Source organism: Stegostoma tigrinum, chromosome 20 (assembly GCF_030684315.1).
Source record: "Stegostoma tigrinum isolate sSteTig4 chromosome 20, sSteTig4.hap1, whole genome shotgun sequence".
In the NCBI taxonomy this organism is placed as follows: domain Eukaryota; kingdom Metazoa; phylum Chordata; class Chondrichthyes; order Orectolobiformes; family Stegostomatidae; genus Stegostoma; species Stegostoma tigrinum.
The window spans coordinates 9,880,065-9,894,689 of NC_081373.1; the positions used below are offsets into that span (position 1 = coordinate 9,880,065).

Below are 14,625 nucleotides of genomic sequence, written 5' to 3' on the forward strand. Positions count from 1 at the left end.
AGAAGAGGGGAGAGGGGACGTGGGGAGAAGAGGGGAGAGGGGACGTGGGGAGAAGAGGGGAGAGGGGACGTGGGGAGAAGAGGGGAGAGGGGACGTGGGAGAAGAGGGGAGAGGGGACGTGGGGAGAAGAGGGGAGGGACGTGGGGAGAAGAGGGGAGAGGGGACGTGGGGAGAAGAGGGGAGAGGGGACGTGGGGAGAAGAGGGGAGAGGGGACGTGGGGAGAGGGGACGTGGGCAGAAGAGGGGAGAGGGGACGTGGGCAGAAGAGGGGACGTGGGCAGAAGAGGGGAGAGGGGACGTGGGCAGAAGAGGGGACGTGGGCAGAAGAGGGGAGAGGGGACGTGGGCAGAAGAGGGGACGTGGGCAGAAGAGGGGAGAGGGGACGTGGGCAGAAGAGGGGAGAGGGGACGTGGGCAGAAGAGGGGACGTGGGCAGAAGAGGGGACGTGGGCAGAAGAGGGGAGAGGGGACGTGGGCAGAAGAGGGGACGTGGGGAGAAGAGGGGGAGAGGGGACGTGGGGAGAAGAGGGGAGAAGAGGGGACGAGGGGACGTGGGGAGAGGAGGGGACGAGGGGACGTGGGGAGAGGGGACGAGGGGAGAAGAGGGGACGAGGGGACGCGGGGAGAAGGGAGAGAGGAGAGGGGACGCGGGGAGGAGAGGGGACGCGGGGAGGAGAGGGGACGCGGGGAGGAGAGGGGACGCGGGGAGGAGAGGGGACGCGGGGAGGAGAGGGGACGCGGGGAGGAGAGGGGACGCGGGGAGGAGAGGGGACGCGGGGAGGAGAGGGGACGCGGGGAGGAGAGGGGACGCGGGGAGGAGAGGGGACGCGGGGAGGAGAGGGGACGCGGGGAGGAGAGGGGACGCGGGGAGGAGAGGGGACGCGGGGAGGAGAGGGGACGCGGGGAGGAGAGGGGACGCGGGGAGGAGAGGGGACGCGGGAGGAGAGGGGACGCGGGGAGGAGAGGGGACGAGGGGAGGAGAGGGGACGAGGGGAGGAGAGGGGACGAGGGGAGGAGAGGGGACGAGGGGAGGAGAGGGGACGAGGGGAGGAGAGGGGACGAGGGGAGGAGAGGGGACGAGGGGAGAGGGGACGAGGGGAGGAGAGGGGACGCGGGGAGAGGGGACGAGGGGACGCGGGGAGAAGAGGGGAGAGGGGACGCGGGGACGCGGGGGAGAGGGGACGCGGGGACGCGGGGAGAGGGGACGCGGGGACGCGGGGAGAGGGGACGCGGGGACGCGGGGACGCGGGGGAGGAGCGGGGACGCGGGGACGCGGGGACGCGGGGACGCGGGGACGCGGGGACGGGGCGGGGGACGCGGGGACGCGGGGAAGGAGAGGGGACGCGGGGAGAAGGGAGAGGGGACGCGGGGAGAAGGGAGAGGGGACGCGGGAGAAGGGAGAGGGGACGCGGGGAGAAGGGAGAGGGGACGCGGGAGAAGGGAGAGGGGACGCGGGAGAAGGGAGGGGACGCGGGAGAAGGGAGAGGGGACGCGGGGAGAAGGGAGAGGGGGACGCGGGGAGAAGGGAGAGGGGACGCGGGAGAAGGAGAGGGGACGCGGGGAGAAGGGAGAGGGGACGCGGGGAGAAGGGAGAGGGGACGCGGGGAGAAGGGAGAGGGGACGCGGGGAGAAGGGAGAGGGGACGCGGGGAGAAGGGAGAGGGGACGCGGGGAGAAGGGAGAGGGGACGCGGGGAGAAGGGAGAGGGGACGCGGGGAGAAGGGAGAGGGGACGCGGGGAGAAGGGAGAGGGGACGCGGGGAGAAGGGAGAGGGACGCGGGAGAAGGGAGAGGGGACGCGGGAGAAGGGAGAGGGACGCGGGGAGAAGGGAGAGGGGACGCGGGGAGAAGGGAGAGGGGACGCGGGGAGAAGGGAGAGGGGACGCGGGGAGAAGGGAGAGGGGACGCGGGGAGAAGGGAGAGGGGACGCGGGGAGAAGGGAGAGGGGACGCGGGGAGAAGGGAGAGGGGACGCGGGGAGAAGGGAGAGGGGACGCGGGGAGAAGGGAGAGGGGACGCGGGGAGAAGGGAGAGGGGACGCGGGAGAAGGGAGAGGGGACGCGGGGAGAAGGGAGAGGGGACGCGGGGAGAAGGGAGAGGGGACGCGGGGAGAAGGGAGAGGGACGCGGGAGAAGGGAGAGGGGACGCGGGGAGAAGGGAGAGGGGACGCGGGGAGAAGGGAGAGGGGACGCGGGGAGAAGGGAGAGGGGACGCGGGGAGAAGGGAGAGGGGACGCGGGAGAAGGGAGAGGGGACGCGGGGAGAAGGGAGAGGGGACGCGGGGAGAAGGGAGAGGGGACGCGGGGAGAAGGGAGAGGGGACGCGGGGAGAAGGGAGAGGGGACGCGGGGAGAAGGGAGAGGGGACGCGGGGAGAAGGGAGAGGGGACGCGGGGAGAAGGGAGAGGGACGCGGGGAGAAGGGAGAGGGACGCGGGGAGAAGGGAGAGGGGACGCGGGAGAAGGGAGAGGGGACGCGGGGAGAAGGGAGAGGGGACGCGGGGAGAAGGGAGAGGGGACGCGGGGAGAAGGGAGAGGGGACGCGGGGAGAAGGGAGAGGGGACGCGGGGAGAAGGGAGAGGGGACGCGGGGAGAAGGGAGAGGGGACGCGGGGAGAAGGGAGAGGGGACGCGGGGAGAAGGGAGAGGGGACGCGGGGAGAAGGGAGAGGGGACGCGGGGAGAAGGGAGAGGGGACGCGGGGAGAAGGGAGAGGGGACGCGGGGAGAAGGGAGAGGGGACGCGGGGAGAAGGGAGAGGGGACGCGGGGAGAAGGGAGAGGGGACGCGGGGAGAAGGAGAGGGGACGCGGGGAGAAGGGAGAGGGGACGCGGGAGAAGGGAGAGGGGACGCGGGGAGAAGGGAGAGGGGACGCGGGGAGAAGGGAGAGGGGACGCGGGAGAAGGGAGAGGGGACGCGGGGAGAAGGGAGAGGGGACGCGGGGAGAAGGGAGAGGGACGCGGGGAGAAGGGAGAGGGGACGCGGGGAGAAGGGAGAGGGGACGCGGGGAGAAGGGAGAGGGGACGCGGGGAGAAGGGAGAGGGGACGCGGGGAGAAGGGAGAGGGGACGCGGGGAGAAGGGAGAGGGGACGCGGGGAGAAGGGAGAGGGACGCGGGGAGAAGGGAGAGGGGACGCGGGGAGAAGGAGAGGGGACGCGGGGAGAAGGGAGAGGGGACGCGGGGAGAAGGGAGAGGGGACGCGGGGAGAAGGGAGAGGGGACGCGGGGAGAAGGGAGAGGGGACGCGGGGAGAAGGGAGAGGGGACGCGGGGAGAAGGGAGAGGGGACGCGGGGAGAAGGGAGAGGGGACGCGGGAGAAGGGAGAGGGGACGCGGGGAGAAGGGAGAGGGGACGCGGGGAGAAGGGAGAGGGGACGCGGGGAGAAGGGAGAGGGGACGCGGGGAGAAGGGAGAGGGACGCGGGGAGAAGGGAGAGGGGACGCGGGAGAAGGGAGAGGGGACGCGGGGAGAAGGGAGAGGGGACGCGGGGAGAAGGGAGAGGGGACGCGGGGAGAAGGGAGAGGGGACGCGGGGAGAAGGGAGAGGGGACGCGGGAGAAGGGAGAGGGGACGCGGGGAGAAGGGAGAGGGGACGCGGGGAGAAGGGAGAGGGGACGCGGGGAGAAGGGAGAGGGGACGCGGGAGAAGGGAGAGGGGACGCGGGGAGAGGGAGAGGGGACGCGGGGAGAAGGGAGAGGGGACGCGGGGAGAAGGGAGAGGGGACGCGGGGAGGGAAGGGGACGAGGAGGGACGCGGGGAGAAGGGAGAGGGGACGCGGGGAGAAGGGAGAGGGGACGCGGGGAGAAGGGAGAGGGGACGCGGGGAGAAGGGAGAGGGGACGCGGGGAGAAGGGAGAGGGGACGCGGGGAGAGGGAGAGGGGACGCGGGGAGAGGGGAGAGGGGACGCGGGGAGAGGGGAGAGGGGACGCGGGGAGAGAGGGGACGCGGGGAGGAGAGGGGACGCGGGGAGAAGGAGAGGGACGCGGGGAGAAGGAGGGGACGCGGGGAGAGAGAGGGGACGCGGGGAGAAGAGAGGGACGCGGGGAGAAGAGGGGACGCGGGGAGAAGAGAGGGGACGCGGGGAGAAGAGGGGACGCGGGGAGAAGAGGGGACGCGGGGAGAAGAGGGGACGCGGGGAAGAGGGGACGCGGGGAGAAGAGGGGACGCGGGGAGAAGAGGGGACGCGGGGAGAAGAGGGGACGCGGGGAGAAGAGGGGACGCGGGAGAGAGGGACGCGGGGAGAAGAGGGGACGCGGGGAGAAGAGGGGACGCGGGAGAAGAGGGGACGCGGGGAGAAGAGGGGACGCGGGGAGAAGAGGGGACGCGGGGAGAAGAGGGGACGCGGGGAGAAGAGGGGACGCGGGGAGAAGAGGGGACGCGGGGAGAAGAGGGGACGCGGGGAGAAGAGGGGACGCGGGGAGAAGAGGGGACGCGGGGAGAAGAGGGGACGCGGGGAGAAGAGGGGACGCGGGGAGAAGAGGGACGCGGGGAGAAGAGGGGACGCGGGGAGAAGAGGGGACGCGGGGAGAAGAGGGGACGCGGGGAGAAGAGGGGACGCGGGGAGAAGAGGGGACGCGGGGAGAAGAGGGGACGCGGGAGAAGAGGGGACGCGGGGAGAAGAGGGGACGCGGGGAGAAGAGGGGACGCGGGGAGAAGAGGGACGCGGGGAGAAGAGGGGACGCGGGAGAAGAGGGGACGCGGGGAGAAGAGGGGACGCGGGGAGAAGAGGGGACGCGGGGAGAAGAGGGGACGCGGGGAGAAGAGGGGACGCGGGGAGAAGAGGGGACGCGGGGAGAAGAGGGGACGCGGGAGAAGAGGGGACGCGGGGAGAAGAGGGGACGCGGGGAGAAGAGGGGACGCGGGGAGAGAGGGGACGCGGGGAGAAGAGGGGACGCGGGGAGAAGAGGGGACGCGGGGAGAAGAGGGGACGCGGGGAGAAGAGGGGACGCGGGGAGAAGAGGGGACGCGGGGAGAAGAGGGGACGCGGGGAGAAGAGGGGACGCGGGGAGAAGAGGGACGCGGGGAGAAGAGGGGACGCGGGGAGAAGAGGGGACGCGGGGAGAAGAGGGGACGCGGGGAGAAGAGGGGACGCGGGGAGAAGAGGGGACGCGGGGAGAAGAGGGGACGCGGGGAGAAGAGGGGACGCGGGAGAAGAGGGGACGCGGGGAGAAGAGGGGACGCGGGGAGAAGAGGGGACGCGGGGAGAAGAGGGGACGCGGGAGAAGAGGGGACGCGGGGAGAAGAGGGGACGCGGGGAGAAGAGGGGACGCGGGGAGAAGAGGGGACGCGGGGAGAAGAGGGGACGCGGGGAGAAGAGGGGACGCGGGGAGAAGAGGGGACGCGGGGAGAAGAGGGGACGCGGGAGAAGAGGGGACGCGGGGAGAAGAGGGGACGCGGGGAGAAGAGGGGACGCGGGGAGAAGAGGGGACGCGGGGAGAAGAGGGGGACGCGGGGAGAAGAGGGGACGCGGGGAGAAGAGGGGACGCGGGGAGAAGAGGGGACGCGGGGAGAAGAGGGGACGCGGGGAGAAGAGGGGACGCGGGGAGAAGAGGGACGCGGGGAGAAGAGGGGACGCGGGGAGAAGAGGGGACGCGGGGAGAAGAGGGGACGCGGGAGAAGAGGGGACGCGGGGAGAAGAGGGGACGCGGGGAGAGAGGGGACGCGGGGAGAAGAGGGGACGCGGGGAGAAGAGGGGACGCGGGGAGAAGAGGGGACGCGGGGAGAAGAGGGGACGCGGGGAGAAGAGGGGACGCGGGGAGAAGAGGGGACGCGGGGAGAAGAGGGGACGCGGGGAGAAGAGGGGACGCGGGGAGAAGAGGGGACGCGGGGAGAAGAGGGGACGCGGGGAGAAGAGGGGACGCGGGGAGAAGAGGGGACGCGGGGAGAAGAGGGGACGCGGGGAGAAGAGGGGACGCGGGGAGAAGAGGGGACGCGGGGAGAAGAGGGACGCGGGGAGAAGAGGGGACGCGGGGAGAAGAGGGGACGCGGGGAGAAGAGGGGACGCGGGGAGAAGAGGGGACGCGGGGAGAAGAGGGGACGCGGGGAGAAGAGGGGACGCGGGGAGAAGAGGGGACGCGGGGAGAAGAGGGGACGCGGGGAGAAGAGGGGACGCGGGGAGAAGAGGGGACGCGGGGAGAAGAGGGGACGCGGGGAGAAGAGGGGACGCGGGGAGAAGAGGGGACGCGGGGAGAAGAGGGGACGCGGGAGAAGAGGGGACGCGGGGAGAAGAGGGGACGCGGGGAGAAGAGGGGACGCGGGGAGAAGAGGGGACGCGGGGAGAAGAGGGGACGCGGGGAGAAGAGGGGACGCGGGGAGAAGAGGGGACGCGGGGAGAAGAGGGGACGCGGGGAGAAGAGGGGACGCGGGGAGAAGAGGGGACGCGGGGAGAAGAGGGGACGCGGGGAGAAGAGGGGACGCGGGGAGAAGAGGGGACGCGGGGAGAAGAGGGGACGCGGGGAGAAGAGGGGACGCGGGGAGAAGAGGGGACGCGGGGAGAAGAGGGGACGCGGGGAGAAGAGGGGACGCGGGGAGAAGAGGGGACGCGGGGAGAAGAGGGGACGCGGGGAGACGAGAGGGGACGCGGGGAGAAGAGGGGACGCGGGGAGAAGAGGGGACGCGGGGAGAAGAGGGGACGCGGGAGAGGGGACGGAAGAGGGACGCGGGGAGAAGAGGGGACGCGGGGAGAAGAGGGGACGCGGGGAGAAGAGGGGACGCGGGGAGAAGAGGGGACGCGGGGAGAAGAGGGGACGCGGGGAGAAGAGGGGACGCGGGGAGAAGAGGGGACGCGGGGAGAAGAGGGGACGCGGGGAGAAGAGGGGACGCGGGGAGAAGAGGGGACGCGGGGAGAAGAGGGGACGCGGGGAGAAGAGGGACGCGGGGAGAAGAGGGGACGCGGGGAGAAGAGGGGACGCGGGGAGAAGAGGGGACGCGGGGAGAAGAGGGGACGCGGGGAGAAGAGGGGACGCGGGGAGAAGAGGGGACGCGGGGAGAAGAGGGGACGCGGGGAGAAGAGGGGACGCGGGGAGAAGAGGGGACGCGGGGAGAAGAGGGACGCGGGGAGAAGAGGGGACGCGGGGAGAAGAGGGGACGCGGGGAGAAGAGGGGACGCGGGGAGAAGAGGGGACGCGGGGAGAAGAGGGGACGCGGGGAGAAGAGGGGACGCGGGGAGAAGAGGGGACGCGGGGAGAAGAGGGGACGCGGGGAGAAGAGGGGACGCGGGGAGAAGAGGGGACGCGGGGAGAAGAGGGGACGCGGGGAGAAGAGGGGACGCGGGGAGAAGAGGGGACGCGGGGAGAAGAGGGGACGCGGGGAGAAGAGGGGACGCGGGGAGAAGAGGGGACGCGGGGAGAAGAGGGGACGCGGGGAGAAGAGGGGACGCGGGGAGAAGAGGGGACGCGGGGAGAAGAGGGGACGCGGGGAGAAGAGGGGACGCGGGGAGAAGAGGGGACGCGGGGAGAAGAGGGGACGCGGGGAGAAGAGGGGACGCGGGGAGAAGAGGGGACGCGGGGAGAAGAGGGGACGCGGGGAGAAGAGGGGACGCGGGGAGAAGAGGGGACGCGGGGAGAAGAGGGGACGCGGGGAGAAGAGGGGACGCGGGGAGAAGAGGGGACGCGGGGAGAAGAGGGGACGCGGGGAGAAGAGGGGACGCGGGGAGAAGAGGGGACGCGGGGAGAAGAGGGGACGCGGGGAGAAGAGGGGACGCGGGGAGAAGAGGGACGCGGGGAGAAGAGGGGACGCGGGGAGAAGAGGGGACGCGGGGAGAAGAGGGGACGCGGGGAGAAGAGGGGACGCGGGGAGAAGAGGGGACGCGGGGAGAAGAGGGGACGCGGGGAGAAGAGGGGACGCGGGGAGAAGAGGGGACGCGGGGAGAAGAGGGGACGCGGGGAGAAGAGGGGACGCGGGGAGAAGAGGGGACGCGGGGAGAAGAGGGGACGCGGGGAGAAGAGGGGACGCGGGGAGAAGAGGGGACGCGGGGAGAAGAGGGGACGCGGGGAGAAGAGGGGACGCGGGGAGAAGAGGGGACGCGGGGAGAAGAGGGGACGCGGGGAGAAGAGGGGACGCGGGGAGAAGAGGGGACGCGGGGAGAAGAGGGGACGCGGGGAGAAGAGGGGACGCGGGGAGAAGAGGGGACGCGGGGAGAAGAGGGGACGCGGGGAGAAGAGGGGACGCGGGGAGAAGAGGGGACGCGGGGAGAAGAGGGGACGCGGGGAGAAGAGGGGACGCGGGGAGAAGAGGGGACGCGGGGAGAAGAGGGGACGCGGGGAGAAGAGGGGACGCGGGGAGAAGAGGGGACGCGGGGAGAAGAGGGGACGCGGGGAGAAGAGGGGACGCGGGGAGAAGAGGGGACGCGGGGAGAAGAGGGGACGCGGGGAGAAGAGGGGACGCGGGGAGAAGAGGGGACGCGGGGAGAAGAGGGGACGCGGGGAGAAGAGGGGACGCGGGGAGAAGAGGGGACGCGGGGAGAAGAGGGGACGCGGGGAGAAGAGGGGACGCGGGGAGAAGAGGGGACGCGGGGAGAAGAGGGGACGCGGGGAGAAGAGGGGACGCGGGGAGAAGAGGGGACGCGGGGAGAAGAGGGGACGCGGGGAGAAGAGGGGACGCGGGGAGAAGAGGGGACGCGGGGAGAAGAGGGGACGCGGGGAGAAGAGGGGACGCGGGGAGAAGAGGGGACGCGGGGAGAAGAGGGGACGCGGGGAGAAGAGGGGACGCGGGGAGAAGAGGGGACGCGGGGAGAAGAGGGGACGCGGGGAGAAGAGGGGACGCGGGGAGAAGAGGGGACGCGGGGAGAAGAGGGGACGCGGGGAGAAGAGGGGACGCGGGGAGAAGAGGGGACGCGGGGAGAAGAGGGGACGCGGGGAGAAGAGGGGACGCGGGGAGAAGAGGGGACGCGGGGAGAAGAGGGGACGCGGGGAGAAGAGGGGACGCGGGGAGAAGAGGGGACGCGGGGAGAAGAGGGGACGCGGGGAGAAGAGGGGACGCGGGGAGAAGAGGGGACGCGGGGAGAAGAGGGGACGCGGGGAGAAGAGGGGACGCGGGGAGAAGAGGGGACGCGGGGAGAAGAGGGGACGCGGGGAGAAGAGGGGACGCGGGGAGAAGAGGGGACGCGGGGAGAAGAGGGGACGCGGGGAGAAGAGGGGACGCGGGGAGAAGAGGGGACGCGGGGAGAAGAGGGGACGCGGGGAGAAGAGGGGACGCGGGGAGAAGAGGGGACGCGGGGAGAAGAGGGGACGCGGGGAGAAGAGGGGACGCGGGGAGAAGAGGGGACGCGGGGAGAAGAGGGGACGCGGGGAGAAGAGGGGACGCGGGGAGAAGAGGGGACGCGGGGAGAAGAGGGGACGCGGGGAGAAGAGGGGACGCGGGGAGAAGAGGGGACGCGGGGAGAAGAGGGGACGCGGGGAGAAGAGGGGACGCGGGGAGAAGAGGGGACGCGGGGAGAAGAGGGGACGCGGGGAGAAGAGGGGACGCGGGGAGAAGAGGGGACGCGGGGAGAAGAGGGGACGCGGGGAGAAGAGGGGACGCGGGGAGAAGAGGGGACGCGGGGAGAAGAGGGGACGCGGGGAGAAGAGGGGACGCGGGGAGAAGAGGGGACGCGGGGAGAAGAGGGGACGCGGGGAGAAGAGGGGACGCGGGGAGAAGAGGGGACGCGGGGAGAAGAGGGGACGCGGGGAGAAGAGGGGACGCGGGGAGAAGAGGGGACGCGGGGAGAAGAGGGGACGCGGGGAGAAGAGGGGACGCGGGGAGAAGAGGGGACGCGGGGAGAAGAGGGGACGCGGGGAGAAGAGGGGACGCGGGGAGAAGAGGGGACGCGGGGAGAAGAGGGGACGCGGGGAGAAGAGGGGACGCGGGGAGAAGAGGGGACGCGGGGAGAAGAGGGGACGCGGGGAGAAGAGGGGACGCGGGGAGAAGAGGGGACGCGGGGAGAAGAGGGGACGCGGGGAGAAGAGGGGACGCGGGGAGAAGAGGGGACGCGGGGAGAAGAGGGGACGCGGGGAGAAGAGGGGACGCGGGGAGAAGAGGGGACGCGGGGAGAAGAGGGGACGCGGGGAGAAGAGGGGACGCGGGGAGAAGAGGGGACGCGGGGAGAAGAGGGGACGCGGGGAGAAGAGGGGACGCGGGGAGAAGAGGGGACGCGGGGAGAAGAGGGGACGCGGGGAGAAGAGGGGACGCGGGGAGAAGAGGGGACGCGGGGAGAAGAGGGGACGCGGGGAGAAGAGGGGACGCGGGGAGAAGAGGGGACGCGGGGAGAAGAGGGGACGCGGGGGAGAAGGGAGAGGGGACGAGGGGAGAAGAGGGGACGCGGGGCAGAAGGGAGAGGGGACGAGGGGAGAAGAGGGGACGCGGGGCAGAAGGGAGAGGGGACGCGGGGCAGAAGGGAGAGGGGACGCGGGGCAGAAGGGAGAGGGGACGCGGGGGAGAAGGGAGAGGGGACGAGGGGGAGAAGGGAGAGGGGACGCGGGGAGAAGAGGGGACGCGGGGAGAAGAGTGGACGCGGGGCAGAAGGGAGAGGGGACGCGGGGCAGAAGGGAGAGGGGACGCGGGGCAGAAGGGAGAGGGGACGCGGGGCAGAAGGGAGAGGGGACGCGGGGCAGAAGGGAGAGGGGACGCGGGGCAGAAGGGAGAGGGGACGCGGGGCAGAAGGGAGAGGGGACGAGGGGGAGAAGGGAGAGGGGACGAGGGGGAGAAGGGAGAGGGGACGAGGGGAGAAGAGGGGACGCGGGGAGAAGAGGGGACGCGGGGCAGAAGGGAGAGGGGACGCGGGGCAGAAGGGAGAGGGGACGCGGGGCAGAAGGGAGAGGGGACGCGGGGCAGAAGGGAGAGGGGACGCGGGGCAGAAGGGAGAGGGGACGCGGGGGGAGGAGAGGGGACGCGGGGGGAGGAGAGGGGACGCGGGGGGGGGAGAGGGGACGCGGGGGGGGGAGAGGGGACGCGGGGGGGGAGAGGGGACGCGGGGGGGGAGGGGGGACGCGGGGGGGGAGGGGGGACGCGGGGGGGGGAGGGGGGACGCGGGGGGGGGAGGGGGGACGCGGGGGGGGGAGGGGGGACGCGGGGGGGGGAAGGGGGGACGCGGGGGGGGGAGAGGGGACGCGGGGGGGGGAGGGGGGACGCGGGGGGGGGGAGAGGGGACGCGGGGGGGGGAGAGGGGACGCGGGGGGGGGAGAGGGGACGCGGGGGGGGAGAGGGGACGCGGGGGGGGGGAGAGGGGACGCGGGGGGGGGGGAGAGGGGACGCGGGGGGGGGGGGAGAGGGGACGCGGGGGGGGGGAGAGGGGACGCGGGGGGGGGGAGAGGGGACGCGGGGGGCGGGGAGACGAGGCGGGAAGAGGGACGAGGGACGTGGGCGGGTGGGGGGAGAAGAGGGACGTGGGCAGAAGAGGGACGAGGGACGTGGGCGGGTGGGGGGAGAAGAGGGACGAGGGCAGAAGAGGGACGAGGGACGTGGGCGGGTGGGGGGAGAAGAGGGACGAGGGCAGAAGAGGGACGAGGGACGTGGGCGGGTGGGGGGAGAAGAGGGACGTGGGCAGAAGAGGGACGAGGGACGTGGGCGGGTGGGGGGGAGAAGAGGGACGAGGGACGTGGGCGGGGTGGGGGGAGAAGAGGGAAGAGGGACGAGGGACGTGGGCGGGTGGGGGGTGAAGAGGGAAGAGGGACGTGGGCGGGTTGGGGGAGAAGAGGGAAGAGGGACGAGGGACGTGGGCGGGTGGGGGGTGAAGAGGGAAGAGGGACGTGGGCGGGTTGGGGGGGAAGAGGGAAGAGGGACGTGGGCGGGTGGGGGGGGAAGAGGGAAGAGGGACGTGGGCGGGTGGGGGGGGAAAGAGGGAAGAGGGACGTGGGCGGGGAAGAGGGAAGAGGGACGTGGGCGGGGAAGAGGGAAGAGGGAAGAGGGACGTGGGCGGGTGGGGGGAGAAGAGGGAAGAGGGACGTGGGCGGGTGGGGGGAGAAGAGGGAAGAGGGACGTGGGCGGGTGGGGGAAAGGAGGGAAGAATAAGAGGGGGCAGAGAGAGGGTGTGAAAGGAAAGGGAGGGGAGGTGGGGAAATGGGGTAGGAGATGGAGGGGCCTGGAATGAGTGGTTGGTGAGTATGGCATGCCATAGATGTAACCTAACTGCTGGCAGGATTGCAGACGCGGCAGGGGAGGAATTTTTTTTCCCCCACCCGACAAAGATAATTGGATCTGAAACTCACTCAGTCTTAAAAGATTGTTAGACATGCAAAGATTAACTGCATTTTCAATAAGCCAGAATAAGCACTTGAAATACCTTGATCTATGCTGTTGTTGGCTAAGAGTTGGAAAGTAGGTTTTCTGCTGAAGGGTCTAGGCCCGAAACGTCAGCTTTTGTGCTCCTGATTTGCTGCTTGGCCTGCTGTGTTCATCCAGCTCCACACTTTGTTATCTTGGCCTACACACATCATGTTTAGCTGACATGCTGCAGGGTTGTTCTTTGTCCTCTAAGTGTTCAAGGCTTTCTACTGGACACCTAAATACTCAGTTACACTGAAAACTTCGCGGTCCTCTGAGGTGGGTATTAAAGATTAAACACTGCAATCTTAAAACAGCAAAGTTAATTCTCTGTATCCTGGTCAACATCTACCTCAGCAATCAAAGAAGAGAGGTGGGAATTCATTTAATTATCATCATGTAGGAGTGGCTGCTGTGTTTCCTCCATTAGAGGAATTACCTTCAGAAACGTTTTATAGACTATTAAAGTATTTTAGTACATCCTAAATTCACACTGTCCAAATCATGGTATGATGTTGTTAGATGGGATTCCAGATTGGCCAATTGCCGAGAAATCCTGTGTGCTAACAGCTATCAGAGATAATGGGAACTGCAGATGCTGGAGAATCCAAGATAACAAAGTGTGGAGCTGGATGAACACAGCAGGCCAAGCAGCATCTCAGGAGCACAAGAGCTGACATTTCGGGTTCTGATGAAGGGTCCAGACCCAAAAAGTCAGCTTTTGTGCTCCTAAGATGCTGCTTGGCCTGTGTTCATCCAGCTCCACACTGTGTTATCTGTGCTAATAGTTATACTAACAACCAATTTAAGAATCAATTAAATAAGCATGGCTCATTTACACTTGCAAGAAATGACAGACATACACACAGAGGGATTCGGTCTTTACATATGAAAGGAACATTTTTAAGTCTTGTACCTTATTTGCATTACCTCGGAGCTCAGGAACCTATAGTTTCCTGTTACTTTGTCCATGGCAATAGCTCTGTGAATCAGTTGAATTGCCGACCACAAAGCACTCTTTCCCCTCTGTAGTTTCAAGTGATTGAAATTTTGCATTCTTCCATCATTCTTGGTGAGTACAGGGAAAAAGCTCCAGCATCGGTTAAGATAGCAAGAACTGTGGATGCTAGAGTCAGAGACAACACAGCATGGAGCTGGAGGAACACAGCAGCAGGAATGCTGACATTCCACATCAGGACCCTTCTTCAGAAATGAGGAAGGGAAATGGAAGCTGGGAAATAAATAGAGGAGGGGGTGGGGCTGAGAAAAGTAGTTGGCATGGTGATAGGTGAGTGCAGGTAGAGAGTGGTGGGGATTGGTCAGTAGGTGGGAGAGAAGATGGGCAAGTTGTGTCAGGTCAAGGAGGCAGGGATGAGGAGGAGGGTAGGACATGGGATGAAGCCGGGGGTGGGGAGATTAAAACTGATGAATTCCATGTTTAGGCCATCGAGCTGTAGGCTCCTGAGGCAGAATAGGAGGCGTTGCTCCTCCAGTTTGTGGGTGGGTGTCATTGTGACACTGGAGGCGGTCCAGGATGGACATGCCGCCCAGGAAATGGGAGGGGGAAGACTCGGAGACTATTTCGTAGCATCTGCTCTCTGTATGCAACAAACAACACCACCTTCCAGTCGACGACTATTTTAACTCTTTTGTATATCAAAAGTGATATACAAAGGCAAGTTTTTGCCTAACGACTTAAACCAGTGAAAATGGACATCCTACAGAAATGGAGTTGACTTGAGGGTCAATTGGAATATACATCAGGACATTATTTGTTAGGGGATAGAGCAGTGTAACTTTCAGTGAGGCAGGAGATCAGGAGGTATGCTGTGCATTGGGGGTTATAAGGGGAGGGTGCACCAGTCTGCAGAGACATTTCATCACACATGCAAATTGCCAGAGATAATGGGAACTGCAGATGCTGGAGATTCCAAGATAATAAAATGTGAGGCTGGACGAACACAGCAGGCCAAGCAGCATCTCAGGAGCACAGAAGCTCCTGAGATGCTGCTTGGCCTGCTGTGTTCGTCCAGCCTCACATTTTATTATCTTGCAAATTGCCAGTTGTAGTTTCTGCTGTTATTTCCTGCTGGATTCAGAAGACAACTGCCCGGCCATGGGAAATAAACTTCCGCTTAACTTCTGGATCAATGCACGAGCAATCAGTCTCCAACTTATCCCAGCTGTATTTGTTTATACCAAGCAAACGTTGTCAGTTTCAAAAGAAGGACAGACTGGGCAATGCCCATTGGCAGCTGCTTGTGGTGTGATACTCCTGATACCTTCCAAGGTACTCAGTAGTGTCACTGGAGAGTCACCCATCTTTGTAAGTGAAGATGATCTTCAATATTTTTCATCTCACTCCAATGTGTAGAATTCATTTTCATAAAATGATCATGTCC

The 14,625-nt window shown here is 67.8% G+C and overlaps 1 protein-coding gene across 11 annotated transcripts in view; it reads right to left on the reverse strand.

Moving 5' to 3' along the window:
* The window catches only part of LOC125461688 (CREB3 regulatory factor-like), a 169,935-nt gene that overhangs the window by 150,500 nt on the left and 4,810 nt on the right, over positions 1-14,625 (reverse strand). For 2 of the 11 annotated variants that reach the window (XM_048550700.2, XM_048550703.2), the window contains exon 1: positions 12,243-12,905. The exons of the other annotated variants lie outside the window; for them this stretch is intronic. The gene's annotated coding sequence lies outside the window, so the exon portion shown is untranslated. Of the gene's footprint in view, positions 1-12,242; positions 12,906-14,625 lie in introns of those variants that run through there. 11 annotated transcript variants of the gene reach the window in all.